Here is a 15,189-nt window from a genome sequence, read left to right as displayed (position 1 = left end):
TAACTCCAGCAATATTTAAAGCTTCAACTTAAGGGCTTTTCCTGAGAATCTGTCCTCTAATACCTGTGTGAACTTTGGTGCATCCCTACACCCTCATCACTCAACCCGTCTGTGTTCTAGAACTGCAAAGAACTTTCAAAAACACACCCCTAGACTGAGACTGTGTTTTGGTGTGCTCTGGAACTGGCACCTGGGCTGGTCGCCTCTGAACTGAAGGGGGAACTGTATATTTCCAGCGACCCCTTCAAGGGTTAGAGCTACATCTGCATACTTTATGTTAGTAAAGTATGGAAGAAAGGCTGTCACTGTAGTACCATTGCCAGGCAACCATCATTTTCAGAATGAGATCTCAAAAATTGCATCATCCATGTTTCTCTCATCACATTTACTTTAAATTGTTGTATTTTTTTTTTTTAAACTGAGTGGGATTAGACCTAAGTCCAAATGAGTGAACATCACACCTTGTACAATCAGTGAATGGCTTGTATTCAGTGAAAACAAATACAAGGAATCTTATGAATTGTTGCAGTGCCAAGTAAGCAACCCCTCAAAGGTAATGTGCTGTGGGGCAGACGCATGCAAGAACCTGAGCAGGACCCAGAAGATTGCAGGTTAGCACTGTTGTTGATGTGCTGCTTCCCCAGTGGACCATCAGGTATGAGATATGCTCACTTACATTATGCAAAGCTGGAACAATGAAAGGAATCATGATAAATAATTCATGATGTTTAGCTTTAGGATTAAACAGCCACTGGACATACCTATACACAATGATTCATATAATTTGGTTGTTCTTCCTATTAAAAGCAGGATAAAATGGTTAATGTATGGGGATACATCCCCGGCACCATAACACACTTATAAACATTATTGTTTAGTTTTCCTAAACACCAAAGTGCTCAGGGAAACCCATGTTAAAGCAATTTTAATTATGTATTAAAAAAAATCCCTTGAAATTAGCACTTAACCTTTGAATTAGATTTGCATTAAATGTTTTTGCCCTGCAAACCTAAAGGGAATCATTAGTAGAGAATGCTTAGCTCCAGAGATGGACACCAATGGAATAGTAAATGTTATTTATGCCACTTGAACTGATAAGTGCATTCAGAGCCTTTACACAGTGGAATACAGAGGATTTAGATTCTAGATTCTAAAGACGGAAATAAGTTTTGTTAGGCATTGTTAAGATTAGACATAATTATGATCCAGATAATACACCCTATAGCCATTAACACATTCATACATAAAAGAACATAAAAACGATTTGTTGAAAACGGAGTTGCCTACATAATGATCTGGCAAATTGGTCAGAGTAACTGAAATCCAGAGGGCCCTGGAGCTAAATTTTAACATAATGCTGTTTCTTTCTTAAGGGCTCTTTCACACATTCTATAAGCAGTTCCAGCACCATATTCAAAACACTACCGTTGTGATCTGCAGGGGGGTATCAATGTTAGGGTAATGACACCCCAAATACAGTGTGTTTGCCTGCACTGGATCACATGTACAGAAGTATCATAAGATCTGGTTGATCTGGATTTTTTAAAGTAGTGCATGCACTACTCTTGCTGTGGTCAGGTGCGATTCAGCCCATTCAAAATGAATGGACTCAAATTGCACCGAACTGAACCACATGTGAATCGCACAGGAACGCGGAGAACGTTCCTCTGTGATTCCTAGTGTGAACTGGCTCTAAAGGCTAAAAATAAAAAATGGATAGGTGTGCACAGCCTATTGCATTAGGGTGTGCACCCCAAAGCTCAAACACATATGCGCGTGTGTCTACATACTGTATATATGGCCGGACACATTGATCTCCCTGCCAGCACAGTGAAAGAGAAGTGTATAAGAACTTATCTTATGGAGGAATTGGAGAGGGAAATCTTTCCCATATGCCCGCTGCCACTCAGAGTGACAATTCTAATGTGCACTAGGTGAATAGGGTGTGAACAGGCACACCTGGCACACCCTGTGCGTACACCTATGAATAAATGCACATTTAGTCCTGGTCCAAAGTGCTGACAGAAGACATGGACCTGGCTGCCAGTTTTCACTGTTTCTGTTGTCAATCCTGCTCAAGATAGCCACCCTTAATACATAAAAAGTGCAGCGCTAAGTCATGAAATAACAGAGTGCATCTGACGAAAACAATCAACAAAAAAACATTAACACATAAAAGTGCATGTTGAACAAAAACTCTGTAGCAAAACAAAACAAAATATAGTCCCTCAAGTGAATATTTGATTGGTGAACAATTTGATCTTATTTGTGAAACATAAATCTACAGTATATCCTCCAAGTCACCAGCAGATCACCTCACTCGTGCTCCCCCCCCCTCATGGATAGGCTCAACTCTAAGGCCTCGTACACACGACCGAACATGTCTGCTGAAACTGGTCCTACGGCCGACCGGACAATTTTCTGGCAGATCGGACAGGTTTCCAGCGGAGGAATGTTTCTTAGCATGCTAAGAAACATGTCCGCTGGAAGCCTGTCTGTCGGACATGTTCGGTCGTCTGTACGACTTACCGGACATGTCCGCTCGGTCGAAAGCCCTCGCATGCGTCAAAGTGATTCGACGCATGCGTGGAAGCATTGACCTTCCAGGGTCGTGCACGTCGCCGCCTCATCGTCGCGGCGACGGCGCGGCCACGTCACCGCGTATCCTGTCCGCGCGGATTTCGGTTTGATGGTGTGTACAACCATCAGACCGAAATCTCAGAGCGGACATGTCCGATGAAAACGGTCCGTGGACCGTTTTCATCAGACATGTCCCCTTGTGTGTACAAGGCCTAAGAGTGCAACCCTCCAACTAAGCAGGGTCAAACAAAGCCTGTGAGCCACCCCAGGACTCAATGAGATATCCAACACAGCTGACTCCTCAGCTTCTCCCGTAGCCTCCTCCTCAGTATAACAGCAACAGAGTATATGCAGAGAAAGACTCCAATAGTGCTTGAATTGTTTATACAACTTGTAAATGCTTATTTAAAATATACAGGGTACTCACATGGTGTAGGTGCTTCCAGCGCACCACACTAAAAAAAAAAACTCTACCAAATATCTTGATCAGCTTCTAAATCTCTGTAGCGCCTGAGTGCCTTCACCATCCTGGCCCCTCGACACAGGGTCACAGGTCCTCCTCAAGGGCATCTCTATTGGATGGGATAGATCTTATTTTTTTTATCGGTCTTATCTCTCCGTGCCCGGAAGTGCCGCCTGTTTCAACACGCGTAGGGGAGGGGCCAGGACGGTGAAGGCACTCGGGCGCTACAGAGATTTAGTAGGAGCTGATCGAGAAATTTGGATGTGCGGCTCTGTGTTACACAGTTAAGCCTAAAGTTTTTTTATAGTGTGGTGCGCTGGAAGCACCTACACTATGTGAGTACCCTGTATATTTTAAATAAACATTTACAAGTTGAGGGGTGTTTAGAGAAAAACAATTCCTGTAAACCTGCTACCACTTGTTATATTGGTTGTTCCTCAACTACGCTTCTGCCTGATCCCAACCTGGTCAGTGGTGGTCCCTCTACTGCTATAGCAACTGATCTTTGAGCCTGACTGTGACACTATGGCCCAGATTCAAAGAGAGCGGGCGCACATTACGCCGCCGTAGCGCAAATAATATACGCTGACGCAGCGCAGAGAGGCAAGCATGGAATTCACAAAGACAGTGCTGCCAAAACTGTGCTGGGTTTTGAAGGCGTAAGTCGGCGTAGGTGGAAGTGGGTGTGAGCCATGCAAATGAGGCGTGACCCCATGCAAATGATAGGCCGAGCACCAGACAGATACGAATCATGAAGTGCGCATGCGCCGGGACGTGGACACATCCCTCTGCGCATGCTCACAACCACGTCAAAACAACTGCCTAAACTACGCCGGACCTAAGCCTACGGCGTGAACTTAACCTACGCCCAGCCACACACACGTTTAACGTAAACTCCGTAAAATACGCCGGCTTGTGTTCCCTGGTGCAGACCTTTGCATGTCTGCTGCTGGGTTACACCTCCTTTATGGGGCTTAACTTTACACCGGACGTACAACTTATGTAAATGGGCCTAAATGCTAGACGCGTTTCGCTTTTGAGTATTCTTTCAATACATTTTGGGTTTTGAGTTTAATACCGCTTTAAAATTCACCTATTATAAATATCTTAAAGCCCAACTCTGGGCAAATAAAGGTTTTCTCATGCAGTGGGGCTGTGCCCGCACTGCATAGGTTAACTGCTTGTTTTGTCAAGGGACAACCAGAAAACGTATACTCACCTGATAATCTGCTCCAATGGCACGCAACGCTCCCCCACTATCCAGCAGTGGACTGTTCCTGAATCCTGACATCCTCACATCCACAGCAAGTCTATGGACTTGATGACGCCAGGAACAGTCTACTGCACAGGATTGCTGTACACTGTGCAGACGCAGAAGCCTCAGGGACCAGTCTTGTGCAGGAGGATCGGAGAACTAGCTAAGTATATCTCCGTTCTCCAATTCCCTAGACAAAAATGAGCAATTAAACCTTGCAATGCGGGCACAGCCCCGCTGCAAGAGAAAACTTTTGTTTTTGCCCAGAGTTGGACTTAAAGTCAACCAGAAGTAGAAGTTAAAACTCCAGATACAAGAACAGAGAAAAAAAAAAGAATAAAAAGAAAAATTACACTTTACCTTGTGCTCTGTAAGGTGCATTAGAAAGCAGAACAGAAGGATCAATGTTGTAAAAATGGTCTTAGTTCAAAAATCCTTTACAAATTTCAAATGGTCCCAGTAGCATTGCCACAGACCTACATTAAAATAATAAACTCCTTGCTGATTAATTAAATTTGGAAAAATAAAAAGCACAGGATCTCCGCTCAAGTGCTAAGACAGAATAAGAAAATGGGAGGATTGGGGGTTCCGGACATCAGAAAATATCACTATGCTACGGTTCTTTCTCGGGTTATAGAGTGGGCTAAAGAGAATCATGACAAAAGATTGATTAACATTGAATGCGCACTTGCAAGGGCACAATTAGGGAGAATAATTTGGAATCCTCCACAATATAGAACTTTACACACGTCCACGCACGAAATAACACGCAACGCACTATGGATTTGGGATAGATTACACAAACAATTGAAATCGAAATTTAATTCCCCACTTATAGATCTTAAAGATAATGAATATTTTGCACCAGGGACAAAAGGGGTGGGTGGTAATTGGATTAGAAATAGAACCCACACTGATAGCAGAAATAGATATGGAGCTACTGTGTAAGCCCACCTAGCTGGAATTTTGTATCTCCGCTCATCTTCTGCACTTGAACTGCTGCTATACTCTGTACTGAAATTTTATGAAAATAAAAAACTGTTATTTGAAAAAAAAAAAAAAAAAGAAATAGAACCCAGGTTAGGGATATAATTCAAAAGGGTAAAATTCTGACACTTCATGAGATAAAATCTAAGATAGAATCCATGTTGTTAGATGAATGGCGATATCTACAGCTTTCTCTCTTTATTAAGCGCCTACCGTTGTTAGGCGAATCACTTGTATAAGACCACCCAGGTAGGTTGTTAGGTTCAAATGACGGAGATAGAGATTTCATCAGTCTACGGGCCCCGGAGACATCAATTGACACAAGAAAAACTAGCATGCGTTGTGTGCAAATGACATCTGTTTTACTTGAGTTAGCCCCTCATATATATACAGATTTAGAAGGACAAAGGAGGAGTTTCTCAAGGGCATAGTGTAAATACAATAATACATTCAGGTTAATCATTTCCTATTAGATAGTATCTGTTGTATAAGTTCAGTTAATATATGGATGTGACCTAAGATCTTAAACAAACATTAGCAGAGGTGAAATTCCATTCATACATATCTAGGTGAAAGGTATAACTTCATGTAAAGCTTTTTTAAACCTTTCCTTTAAATTATAACATGGCAACCTGAATATAAAATGGAGGCGATCATGCTATGTTCTTCACAAATCCTCTCTTTGAGACATAATATGTCTCACAATTATATAATCCTTCTTCTATCATAATACATACTCAGATAAATCCTATTCGCAGCCACAGGATCAGATGTTCGGGATGCCTTAACAATTATACACATTATAAGCTTATAACAAGCATATAGGAACAAAACAAAAAGAATAATCATAATGATGGTTATGGCAGCACTTTTTAACCATGTCAGTATTCCTACTCCAGAATTTAGGTTTGCAAAAGGATCCCATGTCTTGGCAATATTTCTAGATGTCTAGCTTCATCTTGTAACTTGCTTACTTCTTTATAGATATATATATATATATCTCAACATTATCAGTACCCTATTGTGGGGTCACTACCATATCTTCTCTACCTAGTATGACACCAAAGGGTCCACAGTACTACTTCACATCTATGTGGAGCAAAGATCTTCTTAAGGTGTATGTGGATACATATCTTTACTCATTCATATCACCCATCTTGGCATCATATGAATCTGCTAATCTGACAATCTGATAACACTCTATCTCTAGATAACCATCTAAAACTTCAATAATAGCATTTTATCTGTAAAACTTTCTGAGTTTTCATTTCTCTTGTGTCTGTCATGTGTATTATTCTGTTGTGGAGTGTTTAGAGGCTCCATAAATGCTCTTTATGTGTCCCAAATCTTCAGGATGATAAATACAGTTAGTTGTCAGCCAAATTGGCAGGAACACGATCAGGGCAGCCCAGAATAAGAGGCACAAGGCTTTCCCAGAAGTCGGTGGTGAAATAAGCAACGTCATCTTCTTCAGAGACTTTTTTCCACCTGCTTCACTCACTGTTCGAGGATTTGTATCACCTTCTTCACCTCCTTTATCCTTGGCTTGCTTCTTAGGTGTTTGGTTCACCTTCTTCACACGACTGGCATGGATCCAAGCCTGTTGTCCCTCTACCAGAATAGCTGTTCGGGTAACCGCGATCACTGTAGTCGGGGGTCCAAATGGATACTCTTCCTTCTTGGTACGCTTCAGTTGCTGGACCACTACGACATCTCCCACTTGAAAGGGATGAGTTGGTTTCTGTGAAGAAAAACGGAGAGGTGCGAGCAACATTCCTTTCAACTTGATCTAAAGTTTCAATAAGTTTTTTTTTTTACATATTCTTCCTGAATAAGATCTAGGTCCCCTTTCTAACATAAGTGGTTGTCTGGCCCATGGGGTGGGGAATGGTCTACCCATTAAGACTTCAAAAGGAGAGTATCCTGTCTTTTTAGAGGGTGTCATTCTTACCTCGGCTAGCACAGCTGGTAGGACCTTCTTCAATTTGCATACGTACCTCTAGTGGCCTTCCTGATCCCATCTTCAAGGGTTCTGTTCATCCTTTACACTATACCTGAGCTCTGGGGATGGTACGGAATATGAAACTTCCATTCTATTTTCAGTGTCTTTACTAGATCTTGACAAACTTTGGCCACAAATGCAGGGTCATTGTCTGAGTTGATCTGAAATGGGCATCCCCATCTGGGAATGATTTCCTGTGTGAGAATTCTTACTACTGTTTGTGCATCTTCCTTTGTTGTTACAAACACTTCTATCCATCTTGAGAACATGTCCACTATTACTAGCAAATATTCCTGTCTTTTACCTAGTTTGGGCATGTGTGTAAAATCAATTTGTAAATGAGTGAATGGTGTGGATGGATATATCAGATGTTCATGTTTTGCCTTGTGAGGGTTCCTGGGATTATTCCGAATGCATATGATGCATCTGGAAACATATGCCTTAACGAGAGAGGGAAGACCTGGAATGTAAAAATCCCTATCCAAAAGTTCACATGTGACCTTCCAACCTCTGTGACCTATGCCATGGTATTGTGAAATAAAAATGGGTGCGCTGGCTACAGGGATACATGGTCTCCCCTCTTGGCAGACAAGGCCAGTTTCTGGGCTTGTCTGCACACCTATTTTGTTCCATTGCTGGATGTCTTGGTCTGTGGCATATGCTTGGAGGTCATGCAATGTTTGATCTAGTAGTGGGATTTCAGGTGAGAGCAATGGCATTTGGATGTCTGCTGGCTGTGTGGATGCTGCTTCTCTAGCTGCTTTGTCAGCCAAGGCATTGCCTTTGGCTATGTCATTTTGTTGCCCTGTATGTGCCCTACAGTGTAGTACAGCTATGGACCTTGGCAACTGTATGGCTTCTAATAGATTTGTGACAAGTGTGGAATGTGAAATTGATTTACCATCCGCTGCTATGTAGCCCCTCCTTTCCCATATGACCCCAAAATCGTGCGACACGCCATGTGCGTATTTTGAGTCAGTGTAAATGTTTACATCTTGCCCTTCAAAAAGCTGACAAGCTCTGGTAAGCGCAATTAATTCAGCAGCCTGGGCTGACTGTAAAGGAACTGGATTTGCTTCTAGGATTTTATCAGGTAATTGCACAACAGCATACCCAGCATGGTATGTGTTGTCATTCGGCCTGGAACAGGAACCATCCACAAAGACATTCTGTGCATCTGGAAGAGCCACAGAAGACATGTCTGGCCTTGGGGATGTATCCTGATGTATGAGATCTATACATTTATGCTGTGGGACAATCTCATCCTGTTATCCTTTTAACCCTAACAAAGCATTCAGAATTGGGGTGGGGCCAGAAGTAGGAGAGGTGTACTTTATTTCAAGCTGTGGGTTGGACAAAAGAATAACCTCATACCCACTCAGCCGTTGGGCTGACATATGTTGGGTATGGATATTCTTTAGTAAAATTGATACATTATGTGTAGTATGCAGGGTGGTGGGATGACCCAGAGTGAATGATGTAGCCATTTCCACCACCATCGCACAGGATGCTAGAGCTCTGAGACACGCCAGCATGCCCTGCACTGGCATAGGCACAACCCTTGGGGGAAAAAAACGCTAGGGCGCAGTTTGCCTCCCATGTTTTTGCGTCAGGACTCCTGTCATTGTTGTACAGTTGTCCCTAGCAAATAGGTGTAACCCTTTGCTATACTCAGAGGCCAAGACCAGGAGCTGTTATCATAGTTTTGAGGTATACAAAAGCATTATAAATGTCATACAATCTGGCATGTCAGTACCTGTGGTTTGTCTCAAAATGTTATCATAGTAGGAACAGTCAGGTATGCATTGGCGGCAGTCATCCCAATCATGCCAAGAAAGGACAGCATATCCTTCTTGGTCTGTGGGGGGGCTAGACCCACGGAGAGCCGCAGCTCGTGACTGACTTTCCTTTCACCTTTTGTGAGTACAAAACCAAAGTATACAACAGTTTCCTGACACCATTAAAGTTTATTTTTGGAAACTTTATGACCATTATCTGCCAACCAATGTAGCAGATCTAAACCATCCTCTTTGCAGGCTACCTGGCTTGGGTTACATATCAATCAACATATTGGAGTAGGACAGAACAATGGCAGGGAGTCCAGGACCGCAATGTGACCTGGGGCATAACTGAGTAGACTACAGGAGTCCACATAACCCTGGGGCATTCTACACCATGTCATCTGGCAAAAAAATGTTTTTAAAAAACAGAAAGCAAGGGTTGGCTGTGTCTCCTCATCCACAAGGACGCTAAAAATACATTTGTTAAATAAAACATAGAAAAATACTCTGCATCGGGTGGTATGGAGATAAAAGAGTGATTGGCACATCATGCACTTTAGGTGCACACCAGGTTATTTACAGCTCGAAGGTCTTGAACAAATCTATAACTGCCACCCTGCCTGATAATGGGCACTCACTGCTTTCTCTCTTATTACATCAAAACATCCCACTGCTTCTTTCTGTATTAAAGTTTCCTGAAATTGGTCAATCATCTTTGTTGTCCATTCAGATATCATCTGTTTGACCAACAAGGCGAACTGGGGCCTTAGATTATTCATATAGGTTTGAATAAACAAAGCTCCCACATCAGCCGTTTTAGCTAATCCAGCTTCTGTTGTCCAATTGTCATGAAATCTTTTCCAGAACTCAACTACAGTTTCTTCTGACTTTTGTTTGCATGCTATGGCAGTAGGAAGGGAATTTTTATTTTTAAATACATTCATCATTTCAGCCTCTAATTCTGTCCACATGGTATTAATACCTGCTACTGTGTTTAACCCATATGCTCCCGCATTTCCAGTGTCAATAGTATTTATGTTTGGAACATTTGCCCAGCTCCAGGAACTGGTGTGTCCTATAATGCCATCAATAATAAGGCGCATGTCTTCCTGTGTGTAATTTTTACCCTTACATGCCTTTTTTAAGTAAGTTAAAGTACCTCCTGCAGAGGCGGTGGGTTTGGGGCAATGTTTCACTATCCGATCTATGTCCTCAATGTCAATTACTTTTTTTAAAATTTCATTTCCAATCGTCATGAAAGGCATTTGAAGGTTAGTGTTACTATATTCCGTTCCACTCTTTGTTTTAGGGGGGCTAAGTGTTTTACTTGTTCCAGCGTCTCCCTGTTCTTCCTCCTGCTCTTGGCCAGGTGGTGAAACTACCCCTCCTATAGCTCCCTGATCTTCTTCTGGTTCAGCTACCTCGACTCTGACTTCCTGTCTGTGCCTCTGTAGGTGCTGTCTATCTTGTTGTGAAGTGTGGGGAAGAGTAGGGGGGGGCAGCTGTTGTGGTTGTTGAGCAGGCGGGGCCTGCTGTTGTGGTTGTGGAGCAGGCGGGGCCTGCTGTTGTGGTTGTAGTGCTGGGGGGGCCTGCTGTTGTGGTTGTAGAGCTGGGGGGGCCTGCTGTTGTCTGATTGCATGATGTCCAGTCAGAAGATCAATATCTTCCTTTGTTAAACTCGGATAGATATGTACATATGAGGGTGGAGGGTGACTGACTATTGACAGGGGTGGGGCTCTTGGGTCAGGGACAACTCTCTTTTTATTAGCTTCTTCTCTATATTTCTGATCATAATCTTCCTTACTTAAACATTTGGTGGGCTTTTTCTGTTTTATATTTTCCCTTGGGAACCAATATGGGGCATATTTTAACCAATTCTCTGCTCCCTTTTCCATATAATCCATATCCCATTGAGGGTCCCCGGGGTACCAAGGGAAAGCTTTCTTATCTCCTAAACACAATCCTTTGGCCATATCTATGTGGAATTCTGTATTGCTACCTTTTTGGGGGAACGGGTCTACACTGTGTAAGGCTGTGGTCCATCCCGCTTAATTTGAAACCCATGGGAATATAAGTTCATAATTAGTACCACAAATTCTAGCTACAAAATCTGTACACATTTCTCCTGGGTTGGGAGGAGGGGGAGGACCTTCTTTACCTTGTTTCTGACCCATATTGAAAGTGGGAGACGACTGACTTACCACACAGTCTTCTGATCCACACAACAAATGATACTTATACTTCTAATAATACTTATACTTCTATGCGATAGAAAGAAAAAGCAAAGGTTTTTAGGCTGTTGGAATCTCTTTCCTCATTAACCACTTACTTTTCCTTCCCTAAAGGAATATCTATGCAGTACTGCTTATCTTTTGTGGGTTTCCCAAAAACCCTTCTATGGGTTTACCCAAAACCCTTCTATGTGGGTTTACCAAAAACCCTTCTATTAACCTCCTGGCGTGGTTCTTATCCCCTACTAATTTTATGGTTCTAAAAAAGCTTTAATCAGAGCTGAGGCAAGAAGTATTCAGTCAATAAAGACAAAAAAAGACTCTTACCTCAGTTGATTTCAGCTTTTATCTCGGACGAATCCCCCATTGCTGTTAGGCGAATCACTTGTATAAGACCACCCAGGTAGGTTGTTAGGTTCAAATGACGGAGATAGAGATTTCATCAGTCTACGGGCCCCGGAGACATCAATTGACACAAGAAAAACTAGCATGCGTTGTGTGCAAATGACATCTGTTTTACTTGAGTTAGCCCCTCATATATATACAGATTTAGAAGGACAAAGGAGGAGTTTCTCAAGGGCATAGTGTAAATACAATAATACATTCAGGTTAATCATTTCCTATTAGATAGTATCTGTTGTATAAGTTCAGTTAATATATGGATGTGACCTAAGATCTTAAACAAACATTAGCAGAGGTGAAATTCCATTCATACATATCTAGGTGAAAGGTATAACTTCATGTAAAGCTTTTTTAAACCTTTCCTTTAAATTATAACATGGCAACCTGAATATAAAATGGAGGCGATCATGCTATGTTCTTCACAACCGTTACCCTTACGCTCACGTAAGGAGTATACATTGATTGAACAACTCTGTATAACCGATAGTTCAAAAGGCAACAGATCCAAAATGTATAGGTTTCTGCTGAAAGGAGGGGAGTAAGAGATACCAAAATTTATCTTAAAATGGGAAAGAGAACTGGGGGTACCTAGAGGGAAAACGTCTGCAGCAAGAATTATTAACCTGACACATACCTCGGCAGTAGATGTAAGGACTGCCGAGATGAATTTCAAATGCATAACGGGCTGGTATGCTACCCCCCACAAAACCAGCTATTATAGAGAAGGGCAGTCAGCGGAATGTTGGAGAGTGTGCGAAGTAAGGGGGACGATGGCTCACCTGTGGTGGGACTGCCCGAAAATAAAAAACTATTGGAAAAAAATCCTGTCACTGATCAAGGTCATAACTAAGAAAGAGATAAAAGAAGACCCATGGGTTGTCCTGTTTCATGGGGGGGAAGAGTCCTTAACATAATATAAAAGATCCCTGACCCCCCACCTACTCAATGCAGCCAAACGACTGATACCTAGGAAGTGGAGGGTAGCGGAAAGCCCAAAAGTCTGGGAGTGGATGGATTCCGTGGAGGATACATATAGGAGGGAGGAATGGAAGAATGGTGTGGATGAGGAAAATGTAGTTCACAGGGACAATGGGTAACCTGGAAGGAATTCAAAAAAACCCGGAGCTTCGTGGAAAACATGAGAGATTTATAGAAAGGTTAAGCAGCTATAGGGCCAAATTAGTAAAGATGGGTCAGTGGAGTCACAAGATGGTGGAGGGGGGGGGGGGGGGGGGGGGGGGGGATAAGGGGGGGGTAAGGTTGGCTCAATTAAGGTATCCCTGTATTGTTTCTGAAGTCTACTTATTTCTTTTTAAAATTAACAAAAAAAAAAAAACACAAGTGTTTAGCATGCAAATATAGAAAAAGTAAATCATTCTCCGCATATGATGCTAAACTTTTACGGAGACGATGGGGGTCCATCTTCCATGAGAAAGTCACCAAGAAAGTTATGTCTGAGCGAAAAAAAAAAAAAGAAAGCAGAACAGAAAGGTGTTCCTCAGCCGATTAATAAATGTTTTCTACAAATTTATATGGTATTTGAGGTACAGAACTTTTCAGCTCCAAACATATGTGGTCATAATGGGCAGTACAGTTGAAAACTAAAATCTGCAGCCTCTATGTGTCATCATTATCTGTTGAAGGAGAGATCACAGTGTTGCCTGCTTGCCAAACCACTCTGCCTTTTTCAATAAGCAGGTCACAGCAGGCTCGACTCAGGATCCTTGGAAAGAAGCCTGGGGAAAAGTGAAAATTGTGTCTGACGGTAATTTACTTCTGGTTTCTTTTTTCTTATTTCAACCAGATAAAGGAGTGTGAATTGACCAGAAGCCGTTTCCCTACAACCTGTGAAACAGCTTCAAGTGCTGACTCCACATTCATTGTCAGTACCAATAGAGATGAAAATCTTTCTTCTCTCAGCTCATCTACTGGGACTGAACTGATTTATTCTTTGAGGTCTTAGCTGTTTCTGTAACTTAGAATGTTTTCAACGTGTACAAGTGTAGTGCTACCCCTGCCGGAGCCGCTGGTTATTTTGGGCCCTTTTCTCCTGTCCGGCCCTGTGCGGGGTCTCAACCTCACTGAAGACTACAAGTCATAGGTGTGCGCAGCCTATTGCATTAGGGTGTGCATCCCAAAGCTCAAACACACATTATAGGGATACACAATCGATGACGTCACACCTACAGCCACACCCCCTACAGTTGTAAACACACATGAGGTCACACATAACCCCATCAGCGCTCCCTTGTGGTTAACTCCCAAATTGCGATTGTCATTTTCACAGTAAACAATGCATTTTAAAGCGGAGGTTCACCCTAAAAAACAACTATGTACCATCCAAACCAGCATACTAGCGTCAGCTACAGTATGCCTTTTTTTTGCGTTGTACTTACCGTTTAATCCTTCAGTTTCGTTTCAGACTCCCGCGGGGAGTAGGCGTTCCTATGAAGAGGGGAATATGATTGATGTCTGGCTATGGCGCGTCACGCGTTCCGAAAATAGCCGGAGTAGAATACGGCTCTTCACGGCGATATACGGCGCTGTATATATCCGAGTCCTATTTCGGCTATTTTTGGAACGCGTGACGCGCCATAGCCGGACGTCAATCATGTTCCCCTCTTCATAGGAACGCCTATTTCCCCGCCGGAGTCTGAAACGAAAGTGGACAAATAAACGGTAAGTACGCTAGTATGCTGGTTTGGATGGTAGATAAAGAAAACATTTTTTTTAGGGTGAACCCCCGCTTTAAATGCATTTTTTGCTGTGAAAATGACAATGGGCCCAAAAATGTGTCAAAATTGTCCGAAGTGTCGGCCATAATGTCGTAGTCATGAAAAAAATAGTTTGATCGCCGCCATTAGTAGTAAAAAAAACAAAACAAATAAAAATGCAATAAAACTATCCCCTATTTTGTAAATGCTATAAATTTTGCGCAAACCAACCGATAAACGCTTATTGCGATTTTTTTTACCAAAAATAGGTAGAAGAATACGTATCGGCCTAAACTGAGGAAAATTTTTTTTTTTTTATATATTTTTGGGGGATATTTATTATAGCAAAAAGTAAAAAATATTGCATTTTTTTCAAAATTGTCGCTCTATTTTTGTTTATAGCGCAAAAAATAAAAACCGCAGAGGTGATCAAATACCACCAAAAGAAAGCTCTATTTGTGGGAAAAAAAGGACGCCAATTTTGTTTGGGAGCCACGCCGCACGACCGCGCAATTGTCTGTTAAAGCGACGCAGTGCCGAATCGCAAAACCTGGCCGGGTCCTTTAGCTGCCTAAAGGTCCGGGTCTTAAGTGGTTAAAAGAGCAGTGCATGAAAGACAGCCCAGAAATCTCAGGCCTTGTACACACGACCGAACATGTCTGCTGAAACTGGTCCGCAGACCAGTTTCAGCGGACAGATCCGACCATGTGTACAGCCTAGCAGGCAGGTTTCCAGCAGATAAAAGTTTTAAAGCAGGACCCACAAGCTGCGGAC

Source organism: Rana temporaria, chromosome 7 (genome assembly GCF_905171775.1).
Source record: "Rana temporaria chromosome 7, aRanTem1.1, whole genome shotgun sequence".
Lineage (NCBI taxonomy): Eukaryota > Metazoa > Chordata > Amphibia > Anura > Ranidae > Rana > Rana temporaria.
The sequence above is the reverse complement of the archived record's forward strand: the minus strand, read 5'-3'. Positions refer to the sequence as shown.